Source organism: Ictidomys tridecemlineatus, chromosome 1 (assembly GCF_052094955.1).
Source record: "Ictidomys tridecemlineatus isolate mIctTri1 chromosome 1, mIctTri1.hap1, whole genome shotgun sequence".
Classification (NCBI taxonomy): domain Eukaryota; kingdom Metazoa; phylum Chordata; class Mammalia; order Rodentia; family Sciuridae; genus Ictidomys; species Ictidomys tridecemlineatus.
The window spans coordinates 169,039,448-169,052,171 of record NC_135477.1 but is presented as its reverse complement, the minus strand read 5'-3'; the positions used below and the strand labels follow the sequence as shown (position 1 = coordinate 169,052,171).

At 34.1% G+C, this 12,724-nt stretch overlaps 1 protein-coding gene across 2 annotated transcripts in view; it reads left to right on the top strand.

Moving 5' to 3' along the window:
- The window catches only part of Sox30 (SRY-box transcription factor 30), a 71,836-nt gene that overhangs the window by 47,279 nt on the left and 11,833 nt on the right, over nucleotides 1-12,724 (top strand). The gene's annotated exons all lie outside the window — the stretch shown is intronic.

Sequence of the window (12,724 nt, the reverse complement as noted above, 5' to 3'; positions counted from 1 at the left end):
CAGAATAGCTCTTACTCAGCCCTGTCCAGGTCTTTTCACATGAAATTATAGGCTTCAATATTGTCAGATGATTTTTTTCATAGGAAACAACTGTAAGGACCTTAAGATCTCCTTACTGTATGCTTTCTAAATTTTAATGCTTAAAATGCTGATCCTGATTATTAGATCTGGGATATAGTAGTATCCTGCTGGAGTATAGTATGCTTGATAGTCTGTATTTATTTATTTATTTATTATTGTGGCATTGGGGATTGAACCCAGGAACTCTATCATTGAGCTGTATCTCCAGCCCTTTTTATTTTTAAAAGTGAGTTTGAAACAGGGTCTCATTAAGTTACTGAAGCTGACCTTGAACCTATAAACCTCAGTCTCCAAAGTAGCTAGAACTATGAGCATGTGCCACTGCACTCAGTGATATTCTGCATTTCTAATAAGTTCCCAAATGATGCCAGTTCTGCTGGTTTGTGAACCACATTTTGAATAGCAAGGAAAGAGTAAAGCTTTCCATCTAAGAAATTTTAAATGAGAAGGTCAAAGTTACTTTTCTTCTCAGTGCCTTTTTATCAAACCAGAAAATTTCCCATGTAATTTAACAATGAAGGAATTGATTTTCATAGGGAAATGTCTAGGGGAAACAAATTTATAACTTTTTATTTTTGGAGTGATAGAATTTAATGCCCTTAAAAGTATCCTGATAGACTGGTAACAACCTCTGTTTTTTAATTGCTGTTATATGGATAGAGATTTTCTTTTTTTAAATCAGGTATTGAACCCAGGGGGTGCTTAACCACATCCTTAGTCCTTTTTATTTTTATTTTGACAAGGGTCTCATTAAGTTGCTTAGGATCTTGTGAAGTTACTGAGGCTGGCTTAGAACTTGTGATCTGCCTGCCTCAGCTTCCCCAGCTGCTGGGATTATAGGTATGTGCCACCATGCCTGGTCAGAGATATATTTTGTTGACATTGGAGTGTTCGACATTTAACATTAATCATATATTGTTATTAGAAAGCAAAGCTACTCCCCACTTGGGTATACTCACTTCTCAAAAGAAACAGCTTTTGAGGATATATTATATTGCTTCAATTCATAATAGGATTTCTTGCTTTCAAATACTTAGGTCAGAACTGGAAGAAAGTGGAACTAAAGGGGATTAGAATAGGAGAAAGGAGATTTTGCTATCTGAACTTTGCTTTTTTTCCCCCCTCGTATATACTCTTTTTATCTTTTAGGAACTTACAGGAGTATTTTAGTTCAAGGGATCAAATATCAAGAGACTACTAAAGTCAGGGATTGGTAATCTTTTCTTCTTGCTATCTGCCAGGATCTGGGATTTTTATAGGACTTTTGGAGAATTTTATGAAATGTTTCCTACAGGAGGGTTGTGAGTGGGTTGTATCTCTGAGGTTTGATCTCCATAACTACAAAACAAAATAGCACCACCACCACCAACAACAAATTAAATGGGAGAAGAAGAGAAACTGTTTTAAATGTTTCCTAGATAAAAGAAAAGTATTAGGAACATAATGGAATTTAATAAATGAGTAGATTTGGGGATACTTGGCCTCAATTAGAACCTTGAGGGGCCATATCTAAAGTTGCAGAAATTTTATTTGTTACATAATTCATTTTCTAATACAGGAAAGTCTTGGACAGTTTATTCACGGGAAAGTAGAAAATCAATCAGGAAGTCCTACAGTCTTACTCTAGCTGCTATTGTTTTTTGTTCGCTGTATTTTTCTTCTTTTTTCTGTGTTTTGAGAGACGGACATCTTATGTGTAATTCTCACAACAATCATGTAACTTGGGTTTAATACTCCCATTTTTAAATAAATTGATCAGATGTCAAATAGCTTTCCAAAACAGAAGGCAACTCTTATAAATTATTACTTAAAATACTTTTAAAGTACTTTTCTGACTTTCATCTGTGTCTGACAATAATTTTCACCAGGAAATGGATAATCTAATTATTTATGCTTGCCTAGCTAGTATATTTTGGTAAAATGTAGTATGAGTAAATGACAAAATTGATTCTCTCTGTTTTCTTTTTTCTGAATTGACAATGAAGTCTTCTACAAAGAATAATTCTTCCTTAATCTATTTATATGTGGAATTATTCAACTATTTGAATACCATAATTATAATGGATATTTGAGACGTAGATATAAACATTTTTGGGTGTATATATGTATTTTATATATTATTTTAATATTTTTGCTGAACTGCTATTTCCCCCCTGTGTATCTAGAATAAAAATCAAGTAGGTTAGGTGGTATAATCAAGGAGTTATTTTGTAAAACAGATGAACACTCAGACGTGCTGATCCCTCTCTGAGGGCTAATATCATTATGCCTTTAAATCTTAACCATCTTCATTCTGTGCCTTTTGAACCCTCTTTTTCTGTATACTAATTTGATTCTGTAGAATAGTTCTTCTTTTCTCTCTACCCCTCCTTTTTCCTCCTCTTATAGCACATTTAAAAAAATATTTTTAGTTGTAAATGGACACAATACCTTTTTATTTACTTTTATGAGGTGCTGAGGATCAAACCCAGGCCCCCACACGTGTGAGGCAAGCGCTCTACCACTGAGCCACAGTCCCAGCCCTTGCAGTGCATTTTTATTTTCATATTCAAGAGAGACATGTATAATTCTGATTCTATTGATTACTGAGTAAAAAAAAAGTGTTACAAACCTATTGAAATTAGAGATATTGAAAGATACAAAAGACAAATGGGGAGCTGTTAACTTGAAATATATAGAAAATATACTCAGATATGTATATGTGATAGAGAAGATGGGTCAAAGAATTCCTGAATTTGTAGGAATAGATAGCACCCTAATTGTAAAATTTTAGGCAAAAGGAACACAAGGTGAAAAACAATTATCTTTAACCTTTATTTAGGTCATAGACTCATCTAAGAATTTGATTGAAATTTTAGACTCTCCCTGTAATAATGGACATACACATACATATATAAATTTTTACCTGAATTTTTATGGGAGAAGGAAATTTATGGTCCCCAAATATGATAAATTTTCCATGCAATTCCTTCTGTTGTACTTAACATTGAATTTAAATATGAGCAATTCAATGCCTAGGTGAACCCATCAAAAGGAAAAGAAGTCTCCATGAGTCAAAGTGACCAATAAGCTAAAAACTCTTTATAGTAGTCCTGGAAATGCTTTCAAATTCATAATTTATCTACGTTTTTGTAAACTTGGATTTTACTACTTGAGTAAGAAGAGGTGCAGTATTGAATCTGTTCAAGGCAAGGTTAAACATCTTCATAAGCCAGAACCCTAGAAGGGCTTTTCAACCTTGATTAAAAAAAAAATAGAATATTTTTATTGTTGACTCAGATAAAGTACAAAGAGAAACTTTTTTTTAAAGAAAGGTTTAAGTCTTGAAAGGGGGAATAGCAAATGAGGACATTATTTTTATTTTTTCTTTTTCTTTTTTTTTTTTTATGTGATGCTGAGGATTGAACCCAGGGCCTCACATGTAGTCAGGCACTCAAGTCACTGAGCCACAATTCCAGCCCCAAGAAACTTGTTTTTACCCAGAGTTCTTCTATGTGATTTCCACTAGAAGTCAAAACCCCAAGGTGTCTTTCACACATATAGAATCTAAAATCACCCTATCCACTTGATATAGAAATGTCTAAGTTGAGAAATTAGATCTGGGCTGGCAATTATCTGGACACTGCTTTAGCAAAACACTTGTATCATTCAGGTCATCTGGAGCTTTCAAAGGGGAAAATTGTCAGAATATTGTAAAAGGATTAATTATTTGTAGATCTTAGTAGCCCAAGAATTTGAGATAACTGAAAACCAGAAAGAAACAAAATCAATATGTCAAATCATTAAATAAGACCTCTGTTCCAGTTGAATTGCAGAAATATGAATTGGATACACCTCTCTCTGAAACAATACAAAAACTACACAAAATATATGAAGATATGGTTTTCAAGATATTGAGCATCAGGAAATGAAGGGCAGTGGCTCCATTAGAGATAGGAAACTAATGAATCAAGCCCTCCAGGGAAGGGAGTAGGACTCATTATTCAGAGTTGTCACAATATATTACCCAAAATTTATAGTTTTTTTTTTAAACTTGGGATTGAATCCAATGGTGCTATACCTCTGAGCTACATTCCCCACCCCCCGAATTTTTTTTTTTCTGTTTTTGAGATAGTGTCTCAGTTACCCAGGGTGACCTCAAACTTGTGATCTCCTGTTTCAGCTTCCTGAATCACCCCACTTGGCAAAAAAGATACAGTTTTCTTTCTTTTTTTTTTTTTTTAAGATACAGTTTTCAATTAAAAAAAATAATACATACAAAGAAACTAGAAAATGTGACCCATTTAAAGTGTGTGTGGAGGGCAACAGGAACTGCTTTTGAGTGGTTTCAGTATTGGATTTGATAAAGATTTCAAGGCCATTATAAACATGTTCAAATAGCTAAAGGAAATCATGCTAAAAGACAAAGGAAATGATGATGATGATGATGATGTTTCAGCAAATAGAGAATATTTACAAGGATACAGAAATTGTAAAGAAGAAGCAAATAGAAATTCTGTAGTTGATCTGAACAGTAGCCAAAATGAAAAATCCAATAGAGAGGAGATTAAGGGTAGAATTCAACTGGTAGAATTAAATTTGAAAGTAGACTGATAGATATTATGCAATCTGAAGAACAGAAAGAAAAAAGACTGAAGAAAAATTAGCAGAGCCTCAGAACCACCACTTCAGAATGGAGCCACTATTAAACACAATAAATTATACATAATAGGAATACCCTTAGAGAAAGAAGCATAAAAACTATTTGAAGATAAAAAGGCTGAAAACTTTCCAAACAGCCTACATATTCAAGAAGCTTACTGAACTCTAAGTAGTTAAATGCAAAGAGATTATACCTAAACATATCATAGTGAAATGCTAGAAGACAAAGACAAAGGAAATCTTAAAAGCAGCAAGAGAAAAATACATCATTACCAGCTGGGTCCAGAGGTACAGACCTGGAATCATAGTTTCTCAAGAGACTGAGGCAGGAGAATTGATATTTTGAAGTCAGCCTCAAAAACATAGCAAGACCTTGTCTAAAAAAAGTAATATTAAAGAGTGCTTGGGATGTAGCTTGACAATAGTACACCCCTGGGTTCAATCTGTAGTGACACACGCACACACAAAATCATCATACACAAAATAACCCCAATAAAATTAACAACTCACTACAGTGGAGGTCACAATTCATATTTCAAAGTGTGGGAAAGACCTTTCTACCAAAAATCTTATATTCACTGAAGCTATCTTTCAAAAATGAAGGAAAAATAAAGACATTCTTAGTTCATCAAAAATGGAGATAATCTATTGCTATTAAATTTGCATTGCAAAAGAAATATTAAAGGAAGTTCTTTAGGCTGAAGCTAAGTGGTGGCTAATAGTAACTGGAATCCAAACAAGAAAACAAAGAGTACCAGTAAAAGTAATCATGTAATTAGAGAAACAAATTGTATATTTATATTTTCTCTGACTTTTAATTGATTTTAAAAGTAATTACATAAAACAACATGTAATTATTGTTTGGGGGAAGGGATTCTGTAACATATGGAAATGTTATTTAGTCGAGAATAACAGTGCAAAATAATGAGTAGAATCAAAGTTGTTTTGGAGTAAGAACATGCCAGAGGATAATTTTAAACCACAGAAATAAATGAAGAGAACTAGAAATGGTAAATAAGAATATTAATGAACATACTCTATAAACATATACTTCTTATCTTTTCTCAGTTTATTTGATGGACCTACAATTATATAAAGTAATAATTATTTCAATATATTATTGGATTTGTAACATATATTGATATGGTTTTGTATCAATAAGAGCACATAAAGTGGAGAAGGAAACAGAGCAACATTTCTATATTTTACTGGAATTATTAATATAGGTCCAAAATAGATTCTGCTCAGTTCAGATAGATATGACAAGTCATAGAGCCAACTACTAAGAAAATAAAAATAATTGTGAAAAAATTATTAAAGGAACTAAAATGCTATACTAGTAAGTATTCATTTAAAGCAGAATAAAGCATTAAGTAACCAATAGAAGACTAAATGAAAACCATGAGATAAGTAGAAAACAAAAAATTAAAAATGGCAGATATGGGCCTAACTATAAGGGCTGGGAATACTGCTCTGTGGTTGAGCATATGCATGTACAAGGCCCCAGCACTACACACACATACACACACAAAAGAAAAAATTTAAATCTATATCAATAATGTCATTAAATATGAATGGGTTAAAGGTAGATATTGTTGTCTCGGATTAAAAAAAATCAAGACCCAATTATATGCTCTCTATAGGAGATATTCTTTAAATTCAAACTCTTCCAAAAAATTGAAGACAAGTAATGTCCTGATAACAAAACCAGACACAAGAAAAGGAAATTATTGGTCAATATTTCTTATGAGTATGAACACAAACATCCTCAAAAAATAGCAAACTGAATCCAACAGCATATTTAAAGGATGATATATCATAACCAAGTTAGACTTATCTCAGTAATACAGGGTGTTGGCTTTACATTTGTAAATCAATTATTGTATTATAACACATCAGTAAAATAAGAACAAAAATCACACGGTCATCTCAATAGACAAAAAATAAGCATTTGACAAAATTCAGTTTTGTTGAACATGAAGTGTTCTAACAGACTAAGAATAAAGGAAAATTAGACAAAGAACATTTACAAAAAAGCCATAGCTAACATATTTAGTAGTGAAAGACTAAATACTTTCTAAAATCAGGGACAAGACAAAGTTGTCTGTTTCTGTCACTTCTATCCAACATTTTATTAGAGGTTTATCCCAGGACAATTTAGACTTGAAAAATATATAAAAGGCAGTTAGATTGTAAAAGAAGAAATTTTATAAATCTGTATTTATAAATGATGTGATCTGAGACAGAATCTAAAGGAATTTACAAAAAACTATTAGTTAAAAAAGTAAGTTTATAGAATATAATACCAATATGCAAAAATTAATTGCATTTCTACATAAAAGCAATGAAAAAACAGAAAATGAAATTGAGAAACCAACTTCTTTTATAATAGCATCAAAATAATGGAAAAATCTTAGAAGTGAATTCAACAGAAGAAGTGTGAAACTTATACTCTGAAAACTACAGAACTCTGCTGAGGAAGGATGTCATTGAGAATTGTAGAATAAGGGAACTCCAGCAATCTTTCTAACAAAGTAACAAGCTGGTAAGAACAGGATCAACATTTTTTGAACTGTGGAGTTTAATCAAAAACAGAACAAGTGTAGGAAATGCTTAATGAAGGATAAAGCTTTTAAATTTTGGCAAGAGGGGGTTCTGGCATTTTGTTTATCCACCTACAATTCTCTACTTTTCTGCTCAGCATGGCCCAGTTTTCTCTTGAAGCTTGTTGCTGTTAGCGAAGGCTATTCAGACCTCATTCTCAAAAGAACTTTGTGCATTTTGCTGTATCAGTCTGCTCTTTGAGGAATGGCTTAGAGACTTGTCTTTGTTTTACCTGTACCTCCTCAGAACTCTGTCAGGGCTGGAGTTGTTTCCCAGAGGGATGGTAGAAAATATTTAAAGGTATTGATTATTTGCTGTTGCCTGGAGAAAGGAACAACAGACAAAGCAAGTGGCAGACAGATAAGAAGCTTAGAAGAGACTGCAAAAGGAGATACATGGGAGAATTTGTGAAGCACCCACATATAGCAGGGAATCCAAAATGCTCCCCTCATGCCCAGAGCTATATACATGCTCAGAAATTATCTGAAAAGACCCTGAAATTCCACTTCTGGTCAATTATTAGGCTCTGTTTAAGCAGGAAGTGAAGGCTAAGTCAAGAGTTGAAAATGGCCTAAGAATTTTTTTTAAGTTGTCAATAGTTCTTTATTTTATTTATTATATTCAGTGCTGAGAATTAAACCCAGTGCCTCACACATGCTAGGCCAAACGCTCTACCACTGAGCCACAATCCCAACCCCTGGCTAAGAATTGAAGCAATGCCTGAACCCAGATACATTCTCCAAAGATCAAGGGGAATATTTTTGTTTTGTTTTTGTGTCTAGGTAATTAAGGAAATTTCTGTCACATCAGCAGCTGAACACTAAGCCAAGAGAACAAACACTTCAATGATCACGATTGCCAAAAAATACATTTTGAAAAGTTACCAACCACCAGGTGGCGCATGCCTGTAATCCCAGGAGTTTGGGAGGCTGAGGCAGGAGGATCAAGAGTTCAAAGCCAGCTTCAGCGACTTAGCAAGGCCCTAAGCAACTCAGTGAGACCCTGTCTTTAAATAAAATACAAAATAGAGCTGTGGATGTAGCTCAGTGGTTGAAGTGTCCCTGAGTTCAGTCCCTAGTACTGCCCACAGAAAAGTCACCAACCATCTACTACCCCAAAACAAATACCATCAGCAAATTGTGGGTGGAGGAAAATTTTGTTTCAGTATTCATAATATGCATATTAACAAATGAACATACTATTAAAAATGTGTAGTTTTTTAAAAATCAGAAGATATCAAAGGAAAGTATGACATTTACAGGAAAAAAAAAACAGCAACTCTTTGATTTTCCTAAGAAAACAAAACATTGGACTTATATAAATCAATAGTCTTAAATATGCTCCATGGACAAAAGGGGGAGGAGGAAGGGAGAGAAAGAGGAAATACTTGGGAATGATATTGGCCAAGTTATTGTTATATTGTGTGTGTGTGTATGTAACAACAAATCTCACCGTTATGTAAAACTATAATGCATCAATAATAAAATGATTAAAAAGAAAGAACTAAAGAAAACAAGAAGGATGTTTTACCAAACAGATACTATGAATGAAGAGGTGGAAATAAAATGGAGTAAAATATAAAATTAAGATAACAGAAATGAAAAATTCCTTAGGGCTGGGTGCAGCTCAGTAGTAGAACTTGCCTAACATGTGTGAGGTCTTGGGTTCTGTCCCCAGCACTACCAGAAAGAAAAAAGGTATTCATTAGAAGGGTTCTGAAGCATATTTGAGAAGGCAGAGGAAAGAACCAGTGAAACTGAATATAGATCAATTGAAAATATCCATTTTAGGAAATAGGAAAAAAAATTTAAAAAGTGAATATAACCTAAGGTACCTTTAGTATATTATTAAGTGTACCAAAAGTAGAGGAAGGTACTGAAAGAATGTTTAAAGAAATAATGGCCCCAAAACTTAGAAAAATTTGAGGAAAGATGTGAATCTACATGCTATGGTTTGGATATGAGAATGTCCCCCAAAAGCTTCTGTTTTAATGCAGAAATGTTCAGAGCTGAAATTATGGGATCATGAGAGCTATAACCTAATCAACCCATCCTAGTTGAATGGATCAACTGGGTGATCATTGTAGGTAGATGGGGTGTTGCTGGGGGAGGTGGGTCACTAGAGGTGTGGCATGCCCTGGAAGAATTCTACTCTTTACCTCCTTCTCCTTCTCTCTCTGTTCTGAATGTCTGTGAGCAGCTTGCCCCCTCCATGCCCTTTTGTCATGATGTTCTGCCTTAAATAAGGCCCAGAGCAGTGAAGCTGGACCACCATAGACCAAATTTCTAAATTGAGCCAAAATATACTTTCCCTTCTTTAAGTTGTCCTCATCAGGTATTTTGGTCACAGCTACAAAAAGCTAACTTAACACACTATAGATACAAGAAGTTCAAATGAACAAAAAACAAGTTAGATAATCTAAAGAAATCTACACCAGTATACATATAATCAAGATACCAAAAGACAGAAGAGATAAAAAGAGAATTTGAAAAGCCACAACAGTAAAGTTCTCCTCAGAAACCATGCAAGCCAGAAAGGAGAAAGAATCAAACAACGCCTTATCTAGTTTGTACTGTTATAACAGAATACCCAAGATTGGTAATTTATGAAGGACAGAAAATTACCTCAGTTCTGGTAACTGGGAAGACCCATGATCATGGTGCCAGTACCTGGTGAGGTCTTCTTGCTGTGTTCTTACATTTAGTAAGGAAAAATGGCAAGAAGAACCAACTCAACTTTATAAGGGCTCCTAATCCCATTCATGAAGGAGAAGCCCATATATGGTTAATCATTTCCTGAAGGCCTCACCTCTTAATACTACCCTATTGATAACACCTAAATTTGAAAGGACGACATTTAAAAAATAGCAACTAAGAATTTTATAGCAAACCAATCCTTCAAAAATGAGAAAGAAACTTATATTCCTGGATAAAAGTTGGGAAAGTTTGCCACTAGTAGAACTGCCCTATAATATTTTGAGATACGAGTCTTGCTATGTTGCCTTGAACCTCACAATTGCCTTATATCAGCCTCCTGAGTAGCGGGGATTATAGCCATGCAGTATCTTGCCTAGCTCCTACAATAAATCCTAGAGAGAGTACTTTTGGTTGGCATGAAATGACTTGAGAAAGTGTATAAAAACCTTATAAAGAAATGGAGAACACTGGTAAAGATCATATAGAGGTAGATGTAAATGACATTATATTTTTGGTAATAACTCTTTGTTCCCCAAATTATTTAAAAGGACAATGTATAAAATAATTATTAGAATTTGTGTTAATAGGCACAAAATGTTTAAAGATGTAATTAATGAGAATAATAACATAAAGAGGGTAAAACCACATATGAGCAGAGATTTTTGTATGCTACTAAAGTTTGTGTCAATTAAAACTAGATTATAAATTGAAAATGTTTAATTGAAATCTCCATGGTAACCATTAAGAAAATAGTTTAAAATGTATGAAAAGGAAATGAGGGAATCAAAATGATATATGAGAAAAATCCTTTAAACAAAAAATAAGGCAATAATAGAGGAATTAAGGAACAAAAAAGATGTAAGATATATAGAAAACAAATAGCAAAACAGAGTAAGAGTTTCCTTATCAGTAATCACTCTAAGTGTAAATGAATTTAAATCTCCAATTAAAAGAAAGAGATCAGCAGAATGAGAAAGAGATCACAAAAATGTTAAGCTGTAGCTTATCTGCAAGAGGCTAGTTTTGAAGTAGGCTATAAATAGGTGTAAAGTGAAATTGGAAAAGGTATTGTGTGTAAATAGTAACTGCTACTGTTTGGATCTTGAAGGTCCTGAAAAGCCTGTGTGTTGAAGACTTGGAACCCAGCCTGGGGTGCTCTTAGGAGGTGGTCCAATTTTTAGGAGTTGAGACCTAGAGCAAGAAAGTTGTGGTTGGGATCATGCCCCTTGAAGGGGATATTGGGATTCTGGCTTCTACCCATCTTTCTCTGATTTTTGGCTACTATGAGGTGAACAGGCCTTCTCTATCTGCCACACACCACAAGCTCCAACCATGATGTACTGTGTCATTACAAACCAAAAGCAACAGTGCCCATCAACCATGGACTGAAACTTCTGAAATGGCAGGCTGAAATAAACCTTTCCTCTTTGTAAGTTGATTTATTTCAGGTGTTTGTATAGCAATGGAAAGCTGACTCACACAATAACTAAAAGAGAGGTAGGGTGGCTATAATATCAGACAAAGTAGATTGTAAGTAAAAAATTATTACAAGAAACAGGGACTATTATGGTTATGATATAAGGTGCCCCCAAAAGCTCTTGAGTTAATACAGGAATATTCAGAGGTGAAATGATTAGATCATGAGTACTATAATCAGTGCATTCTAGTTCGAATGGACTAACTGAGTGATAACTGTAAGCAGGTGGGGTGTGGGCTGGAAGAGGTAGGTCTCTGGGGGCATGCTCTGGAAGGATTCATCTTCTCTGCAGGCCCTTCCCGTTCCACCCTCTCTCCTTCCTGTCTGCCATGATGTGAACAGTTTCCTTCCTCCATGCCCTTCTATCATGCTGTTCTGCCTCACGTTAGGCTCAGAGGCAGTGGAGTTGGCCCACCATGGACTGAACCTCTGAAACTGTCAGCCAATATAGACTTTCCCTCTTATAAGTTGTCAGGTGTTTTGGATGGCAGTGAGGAGCTTACTAACACAAGGATGTTGCATATTGGCCTAAGCATCAAAACATTAATAAAGCATAATATATATATATATATATATATATATATATATATATATATATATATATATATACACATACACACACACACAACAACAGGACCCAAAAATATAAGAAGCAAAAATTGAAAGAATTGAGGGAAGAAATAGGCAGAACTACAAGACTTCAATACCCCACTGTAATAGATAGATGATCCAAAATATATCCAATAATGGAGATCAGTAAGGAAATAAAGGACTGAAAACACTATAAACCAGCTAGACCTAAGATGCACATAAACTCCCATTCTACCTAACAATTATATACAGACTTCTCACATGTACAGGGAACATTCTAAAGTAGATCAGTTTTAGATCACAAAAATGTCTCAATAAATTTTAAAAATATGAAATTATATAAAGTGTCTTTTCTATAATGGAATGATATTAAAAAAATAATAGAAGGAAAACTGAAAAAGTCACAAATATATGGGCATTAACACACTTTTAAACAACCAGTGGGTCAAAGAAGACGTTATAAAGGAAATAAGAAAAATATTTTGAGTCATGTACGGTAGCTCACACCTGTGATTCCAATAACTAGGAAGGTTGAATCAGGATGATCGTATGTCTGAGGCCAGCCTTTGTAACTTAGTGAGCCCCTGTCTCAAAAATAAAAAGAACTGGGGGATTTATTTAGCTCATTGGTAAA